The sequence below is a fragment of the Dermacentor silvarum genome, chromosome 11 (assembly GCF_013339745.2).
Source record: "Dermacentor silvarum isolate Dsil-2018 chromosome 11, BIME_Dsil_1.4, whole genome shotgun sequence".
NCBI classification, from domain to species: Eukaryota; Metazoa; Arthropoda; class Arachnida; order Ixodida; family Ixodidae; genus Dermacentor; species Dermacentor silvarum.
The window spans coordinates 7,117,125-7,126,469 of NC_051164.1; the positions used below are offsets into that span (position 1 = coordinate 7,117,125).

The 9,345-nt window shown below is 45.1% G+C and overlaps 1 long non-coding RNA gene across 4 annotated transcripts in view; it reads left to right on the forward strand.

The window, feature by feature from the left end:
- Positions 1 to 9,131, forward strand: part of LOC125941381 (uncharacterized) — a 12,499-nt gene extending 3,368 nt beyond the window's left edge. The window contains exons 1-5 of one of the 4 annotated variants that reach the window (XR_007464216.1): positions 751 to 825; positions 1,476 to 1,550; positions 2,337 to 2,384; positions 8,469 to 8,689; positions 9,018 to 9,131. This is a non-coding gene — a long non-coding RNA (uncharacterized LOC125941381). Of the gene's footprint in view, positions 1 to 750; positions 826 to 1,475; positions 1,551 to 2,336; positions 2,385 to 8,468; positions 8,690 to 9,017 lie in introns of those variants that run through there. The other 3 variants (XR_007464218.1, XR_007464217.1, XR_007464215.1) reach the window with 3 other exon arrangements.
- The last annotated feature ends 214 nt before the right edge of the window (positions 9,132 to 9,345 follow it).

Genomic DNA, 9,345 nt, shown 5'->3' on the forward strand with positions numbered 1-9,345 from the left:
AATAAGTCATAATGCCTTGATACAAAATCGCGGCCCTGATCGCTTTGATAACGCGGGCGGGGCGTCGCTCTGACCCTGACAAAGCGCGAAAAGTGCAACAAGGAATATCATCGGAGACGGAATCGCTACAAAATCGCGGCCCGCGCGCATGTGCATCTGTGTCTGTGTTGTGCGAGTTTGCGTGCGCTGAAAATTTTTTTATTGCGCTCAGAGAAATCTGATCATGCCACTCTACATGACCCGGTGGGCAAAATGAATGAACGCCAACAATCGTGTTCATTGACCACGTATACAAAACACACAAACGATCGATGTCGAATTCATAATTACTCTCATGAGTTGGGATGTCATTTTAAGAATGCTTAAGCCTGATGCAGTTCTCAACACTTTCTTATCTGTACAACTGTACAACTTTGTACCTTCCACCCATGGAGGAAGGAAACAACTTGAAAAAAAAAAGTTTTTTTTATCTTGCTCTATGCTTCCACCCACTACTGTTGTACGGCATTGCTTTAGTAGTATTTTTCTTTTCTGTTTGGTTTGGTTTGGGTGATGCAGTGGTGGCAGTCGAAGTCGCATGCCAATCCGCATCCATAGAATCTACGGCCATAGCCACAGCTGTCATCTAAGCGAGAACGACTGCGTTGCACTGTGTTAAGCTCGAGATGCTTGTATTCGTTGAATATGAAGTGGACATGACCACTGCGGTTGTCAGGCACACCGCAGTGCAAAACTTTAACCCAGAGAATGGTCGTGGATTTCGATCCAATTGTCCTCTACGACGTGTGGTGGAACGGCGATGCGACAGAGTGCTGCACATGGCTGGTAAGTTCTACTCATTCGTTAATAACACACCTTAAATGTTTATACGACTAACATTTCGAACGATTTAATCTTCACCGGCATGTGCTTTGTCCCGCTCATTGTGCAGTAAGCAAATGTCCGGCGCAATCTCGTAGCGTGACTTTGGGGTTTAGGCCTGGCTGCTCGAGACGTATCTCTCCTTTGATTAGAGTCTCGGGCAGTCTGCGATATGTCTGGAAGGGTCGGCGTTATGAAATGGGGAGGGGGTGCAGCACGCACTGCCGCGGACGCTCAAGGTAGACACTGCTTCGCAGGAGGGGCCATCGGCGCAAATGTGTGCTTTTTGGCAGTTAGCAGCAGAATTTTGGTTTTGGACACATAATTTTGGGCGTAAATGTTAAGCGGCTCCATATTTAGTCTGATGGAAAAACATATGCCACATGAGAACCTGTCTGCTGCATGAACGGGTATCTGTCGTGTAGTGGACGTGGGAGTCACGCTTGCAAATGCTTTGCATTCATGAAAGGATGAAACGAGAGTAATGCCAGGGGGAGACCAGAGAAACTGATATTCTGGCCTGATTTGTTATTATGACACTTGAATGTTTATCACCTAACATTGCTGCCTGTCGGCAGTGTCAGCTTTGTAATGCCTTGTTAAATGCAATGCAGAAACTGAAGAAATGGTGCTGCACACGTCGAAAAGGCTCAGAAATCTGTCCTTAGAAAAGGGCAAGAGCACCAAAGGTATGGCAACTGAAAGTTGACAAGATTTTAGATTTATATGTTGTTACTGATTTGTGTCATGTGGCTGTGCTCTATATAAAAAAATGGCGCTACATGCTAGTATTTTTTACCCAAGCCCAAACCGCATGCGAGCGATTTTGTGCGCGACGGCGACGAGCGACGGAACAAGCCGTCGCGCAAACTGATCACTCGTTCTTGTCGCTTGATCGCTTGGTTCTGGTAATCTACAACTCGTCGCCGGAACGACTTTCTATGAGCGACTAGCCAATAGCGCGAAGCCAGAACAGGATGTACATCAGTCAAGTACAACTGATTGTCGCACGGAACAAGCGAATGACTCAATTTTGATACGCACAAAGAACCTAGTGCAAGACCTTAAGAAATATTTATGGTGCTCTTTACAGTAAAACATATCAAGTTAAACTAATAGAGCATGCGTCACACCAGTTACGGCGCGTATTTGCTGCCCTCATACCAGCAACACCGGGGAAACAGCGCTCAAAGTCATCGCTCGCGTGTGGTACGACTTGTAGGCGACGAGCGAATGCGACAGCCATCTCCGTCATGTCACTTGTCGCTGTTGCGTGCAAGATCGCGTGCATGCGGTTTATACTTAAGGCTTGTTGAAGGCCTTACAAGAGCATTGCATCTTTTTGCAAAGGAAGTGAGCTCTGCAGTGGACACAATGTAGTGCATATTTGTGCATGAAGACATTTGTGTGTGGCTTTCTATGACTTCAAATTGCACTTCCATGTCTGTGTTCATCTTATTGTGTAATTTTTACAGGAATTATAACTGCCATGGCCTCTATGGCACCTTTGTCACAGGAGCATGGTAAGAGTACATTTTTTGTACAGCACTGTTCAGTTTCAAGCACCAATTTTTTCTAGTTGTGCAGTACTTCACACTCACTGATATTCGTCCACGCTCAGCAGTGCTTACTCACCGCCACTACCTTACAAATGGACCTTTTTCCAGTAAGCGACCCCTCTAGCGGCCATCACTTCAACTAAATTTGACGGGCAACACACACACGCTCCCACCGCTTCTCGCCTCTACGCAAAGCATGGTAGCGTTTGACCAAGCAGTCTCTTGCGACGGCTGTCCCTGCTTTTTTTTTCTTCTGTCGCTTGTGTTGCTGAAGCAGCTTCTCATTGTCCTGCTCTAGCGCGCATGTATTTGCTCACATGTAGCAATAACACATTTTACATTTACTGATGCAATGGCAGCATGCTGATGCGATGTGCAGGCCATTTGTAACCAAGATTTGAGAGATGCGCCGGCTTTTGTTCTTCAGCAGCTTGGTCAGTACTTTGACTCAACTGGCGAAGGCATGTGTGAGCGTGAAACGCGCCGTGGCAGGACTTTCTTCAGGATAAACTCGACCATCGTTTTGAGTGGCTCGACTTGAAGGAGGCGGTCAACAGACGCATGCACGTGCGTACGAGCTTGCCCTCAAGAGCGGGCATGCAAGCAGCTCACCATGATGAACAAACAACATGCAAAACTTCTGCACACATACTGCGAGTGCACTGCAGGGCAAGTGTTGTTTTATATCGAGATATGTATCGTATATGGCATGGTACTGGGGACTAATTGAACGCAACACAGTACGGGGGGCTAAGCAGAATGTAAGTGGACGCAACACGTTGTTTTGTCAGGTGCATAAAGCTTCATTTGCCTGCAAAAAGTAAGACTCGCGAGTTTTGCATAATGCGGCACCACGCGTGTGTCGCTTTGGCCTCGAACGATGCATTCTGATCGGCTGTGTGGCGAGATTGTTCTTTTCGTTTGGCCCCATGTAACCGTACAGCTATTTCCGCTTGCATGCGGTAGCACATTCTTATGCCAATGGTAAAATCCGTGCGGTATACATACCCGTAGATTAAAACATCGCCGTGACTTCCGAGTCGGTCGTAAGGCGAGAAGTCCAATAATCACAGCGCCAGCATCATGCTGTTACCAGAACGCAGGCTTACCTCACTCAGCAAGAATTGCGTGATAACTCACTGATAACATGGGGTATTTTTTTTTAATTTGACCGTGCGCTCCACTTCAGTACAATGTTCACCATTCCACGCCGGTTTGTGCAATCGACGGTACAGAAAGTGCCTGCATGAGTTTTGTCGCAAACGCTGCGCCTATCGCTCGAGCGTTAGTTCACAGAGTCTTTTCATCGACAAAAGTGCTTGCAGTCTTTCCCACAAACAGCTAAGTGTTTCCTTTAACCAATATTCTTGCCCAGAACACGAGAAAAATTATTGATCAGCAACTCAAGCTCAGGAAATTGCCGCGGATCATGCAAGGGTTCACGCACTCACTTCGCACACCTGCCCTGTGATAATGGCGGCGCGGCATGTAATGCAGCTGGGGCATGCCCATGTGCATAGCTGAATTGGAAAAAGGTCCATTCATTTGAGCCTATAGGCACTCATCATCATAGATTTACAACCGTTTGCACTTTTTCACATTTGCTCTTATGATGTCACTGACGCCTACTCATGCTAACATTGATTCATGCCCGGTCATGTCAGAAATTTCACGAGATCGAAGCCGGTTGTATATTTCACTTTTTTTTCTTGACCAAATAGATATGGTGGGCACGCCATTCAAAAGCATGCAACTGAATTGTGTTTTTAACAGAACCTAACAGTTTACCAGAAAAAGCTACCAAAGACCAACTGGTGAAGGCTACATTTTCATGCGGAGTGCTTTTTCTCAAATTTGAATGTATCTGTGAAGCAACATAAACGAAACATGGACACGTAACTATTATTACATAGTATATACAAACATAAAGGATATAAGTCGTATGGTTTCCCTTTTTAAGAGAAAAAATGCCTTCTAAAAATTTGAGAAATGCTACATTTTACAATATTGTACAACCGATTTCACCTTTCATTTTTCAGTGCATGAAATTTTGCCGAATTTGTGCCTGTGCGCGTGGAACTAGGAGGAAAATAGTATGCAATAACCATTTGATGGCAAATGAGTGACTACGGCTTAAGCGGTCAGGCATGGGGTTCAATGGGGGCTGGGTGGGGGAATCTTCGCGACTACATTTAAACTGCAATTACACATTAAGCGGGTACGTATTAATGAGGTTTGACTGTACCCGAGTTCCTTGAGTGTAGGCAGAAATAACTACCTATGTATTATTGCAGCGTCATTGTACAGGTCATGTTTGCAAGGTACCAGTGTGTGGTATGTCCCACACAATGTTCCTGACAGACATTTTTGGTTTATATACCCCGGAAATGTGTAATGGTTACATTATGCTCTTTCGATATGGCCGAGTACCATATTTATTCAAATCTAGGCCGGTCTCACTCCTAAGCCAGCACCTGAAGGTCTGAAGCCGGTGAAAAAAGTGTTTTTCTTGAATGTAAGCCGGACAAGTTAGGGCAACAGACATAAAACGCGAACAGCATTTATTAGTCACGACCCGTCCCAGCCCATGCAGTGTTGTTGTTGCTGCTAGCCTTGTTGCTTACCTTCTTATCGTTGTCAGCATAAAAGAGCAGACAATTTTTGGTGCCATTTAGTGCACTTTAGATGCTGCACTCCTTGAAAGCATGCAATCAAGCTTCATGGTGTGTCCATGCTGCAGTGACCCAGCTCGCCACTTGTGTTAGTTATGTGCATTTAGTACAACCTGTTGCTGTTAGCTTATACGCTTTATCACTCGGCCAGATCGCGAAGTATTTCCGCAGGCAATCCATCCTCAAAATGCTTGTTGATACAGACGTCAAGTGGCTGAGGCTGGTCCATCATGCCACCTGGTATAATAGCGATGTCCATTCAAGCTTGGGAGAGCACAGCCTTCATGCTGTCAGTAAGGTGCCCACAGTACATATCAAGGACAAGGAGACAGTTCTTGGGTGACGTTGCCATGTGATCCTAATCCACTAGTCAAACGTGGCACTCGTCATTCGCCTGTTCGCATTTGCCTGTGTGGCAGCATTTCTGGGAAAGGCTTCTTAAGCCGGCAGTGGCTTCTTATAAATTATGTATGCAGGCAGCTTATGTCAATCAGCTGTGCCATGCAGCATCATGATCGCATGTTGCTTTCCGCAAGTGGCCGAGCACATGACGCCCCTTTGGTGCTGTTGTCATTGGCTTGCTACACCACAGACATACCAAAATAAATGAAAAGGGGTCAGTTTACAGCACTCTACTGCAGCCACTTTTGATTGGCTGGAGTGGCCAAGTAGAAAATCTGACCCTGGTAATATGCTTGCTCTGGTATTTTTGTCTCACATAAATGTTTTAGTTGTGTTTATTGTTGCTTAACACTATTGCCACAATTTCCTGTGTAGAACAGTGTCCCATGAAAGCACAACTATGCTTGCTCTCAATGCATACAAATGTACGAGAAGTGTTTGCAGATCATCTGCATTTGCTGGTGGTAGTAAAATTAAGAGTTTGCAGAAATGACAGCAGTGGGATAGTGGGCATGAAGAAACAGTTCAGTGCGAGACTAGCTTGATGGCTCCTCTAACTAAGCCGCCATAAAGCGATCTCGGTGCTTGTGGAGATGGCCATTTTCGCTGCGTCTTCCAAGCCCATAAAAAAATTGCTGCCACACAGAAATAACTATATAAAATGAAATTGTACTTCTACTATAAGTTAGATGGTGCACTGCGCTCGTAGTGACGCAGGTCTCCAAAACAGCGCGAGAAAACATAATTGGTGGACTAATCCTTTATTATGGTAATGTCACTTGTGTGATGAAATCTAGGGTTTGACGAAAACTTGTCTGGCGAGGAAAGAACATGGCTGAATAAACGTACACTCGCCAACTGAAGAACACAAAAACAACAGATTGACGTTTTGGCATCCACTACGGGTGCCTTGTTCACAATGAACGAATGCATGGTGATCTTTATTATATATGCGTTGGAAGACGTAAGGCCCTTGCGTACAACTCAGGGAGGGGGCCCCGTGTCCGGTTTATTGTGTTAGTCGTAGATTGTAGTATGCAAAATGATTCAAGAAGCTATCGGGATAATTTCTTCTCTCTTTTGATGATGAAAGCCGAATGCCAGTTAATACTGTGACCAGTCTTCTCATGATGCTCTGCTAGGGCGCTGGAAACCGTGTGTCCTTTGGCTACATCATTGCGGTGCTGCTGTAGCCTTCTTTTAAAGTTTCCCGTCTCGCCTACGTAGCACGCCTGGTAGTCCTGGCATGGAATTTTGTAGATGATGCCGGGATATTTTTCTTTTTCGAGGCAGTCTTTGACTCGGACGAGTTGTTGTTTTAGCTTGCTTGAAGGGACATGGCAGATTTGTACATCATAATCTTTGAAAATTCTTGACATTGACTCGTTCACGCTTCGTGCATAGGGGAGAGCCGCCCGTTTCCTTGTTCTCATCGGCCTGATGGGGGTTCAGCGGCACGCTTTTCTTCAGTCTTTATAAACTGGCTAGGGTAGCCATTGCTGACCAAATCCTGCGTTACTCTCTTCAACTCAGCTCTGCGTGCGTCAGTAGTCGAGCACGATTGGAATGCACGGGTGAACAGTGTAGAGGCAACAGATCGTTTGTGTCCAACGGGATGGGCCGAATAAAAGTGCAGATATTTCCCTGTGTGCGTAGGCTTCTGATAAATGCTTGTTGAAAGGCTGGATGCAGTACGCATGACTCCAACGTCAAGTAAAGCCAGGCGACCATTAACTTCTTTTTCAACGGTGAATTCTATTGTGCTTTGGAAAGCCCTCGAAGGTAAAGCCCTCACGACATTCCAGCCCGCTCCAAAATTGTTCCTGCGGTATGTCGACGATTGTTTTTCCATTATCTGCCGCAAAGACGTCGTACCTTTTCTGCAGCACTTGAACTCTTTCCAAAGCACAATAGAATTCACCGTTGAAGAAGAAGTTAATGGTCGCCTGGCTTTCCTTGACGTTGAAGTCATGCGTACTGCATCCGGCCTTTCAACAAGCGTTTATCGGAAGCCTACGCACACAGGGAAATATCTGCACTTTGATTCGGCCCATCCCGTTAGACACAAACGATCTGTTGCCTCTACACTGTTCACCCGTGCATTCCGATTGTGCTCGACTACTGATGCACGCAGAGCTGAGTTGAAGAGAGTGGCGCAGGATTTGGTCAGTAATGGCTACCATGGCCAGTTTATAAAGACTGAAGAAAAGCGTGTCATCAGGCCGATGAGAACAAGGAAACGGGCGGCTCTCCCCTATGCATGAGGCATGAGCGAGTCAATGTCAAGAATTTTCAAAGATTATGATGGACAAATCTGCCACATCCCTTCAAGCAAGCTAAAACAACTCGTCCTAGTCAAAGACTGCCTCGAAAAAGAAAAATATCCCGGCATCGTCTATAAAATTCCTTGCAAGGACTGCCAGGCAGGCGTGCTACGTGTGTTTTTCAGTTGGCGAGTGTACGTTTATGCAGCCATGACGTGACGTGTGTGAAGGTTTTCTTTTTCTGTATGTGTACATTAATGTTGATGGCATAATTATGTAATCATGCAGTCCTTGGAACGCAATGCTTGTGCACATTTCTATATTGCATCTAGTGACCGCACAGATCAACCTGAAAATAAAGAGTGGTCCTACAGACAACACATGTATTTGAAATTCGGCTACCCAATGTCAAGGTAGATGTTAGTGAGTTCATCGAGCTATAGATAGCAGTGAATATTCTTGCAGATCATTGTCAATTTAACAAATTCAGCGATTGCTATTTATGCTTGGGAGATTTTTATGTGGGATTGTCTAAAAGATTTTTTAAAATTTTACTGTATAATTTCGTTCTGCTCATGCAGGTGAGCCCACTACAACTAATAAATGGCCAGAATGCCAGAAAACAGTAGAGTTGAGAAAATGCATAGTGTATATCGTCCAGTATAAAACCTGTTAGCTACAAGCTATGTATGTGTTATTATATATTGCAGGTGTATGCTGGATCCGGGCAATGAATAGAAAAGGCTGCTTGGGGGACATTGTTGCGGTCTACGTCTGACTATGTTCTGCCATATGGCGTCCACAACGTATTGGATGCCAGATGAGCTTAAGAACAGAAGCGTGACCGGGACTTTGTCCAACAAGTCGCGATCCAAGGGAAGGACTGAGGCCAGACCAGCCGTGACACCACAAAAGTTGTCATCCTTGAAAAGTATATGAACATACTGTTCTAATGAACTGATCTACTCATGTATAGATGGCACATGCAAATAGCCACAGTAAAAGCGAAGCTAGTGCTAAAGCACTGTGTGGCGATCATCTGCTACTGAAATATTTCATGTTAAAACTCTAGAAAGAATTTGAGGCATGTGAGTTAACATGAAAAAAGTAATCTGCAGTTTGGTTATTGAAAATGCAGCTTTGCAAAAGTATTTCATTGAACCGTGGGCATATTGTTGGGAACTTGCACTGTGCATGCTGGAAATTATTGTTTAGATGCTTTCATTAATTTTGTACTCGTGATTGCTTTTCTTGCGCAGGCCTCCTCCGGATCTTCATGGGCAACCGTGTCATGCCGGAAGACGAGAAAAAAAAAGATTGAAAGAAGTGCGCAGGCAATTGGTGCAGAAACTCGCTGACGCGCCAAGAAGGTAGTGCTACTGGTACTGATTGCTACGGGCTTGTCCCAAAAGTTTGTGCACTGAGCCAGCAAAAACGCGGCAGAGAATGTAGTGACATGAACTGCTCAAACTTCTGGGACAGACTTTGTATATTTACCTTACCAGCTTAGCACTTCTACCTTTCTTTGTGGAGTTAGTGCTTACCGTATTTACTAAAAAATAGGTCCAACATGAGTATAGGTCGACC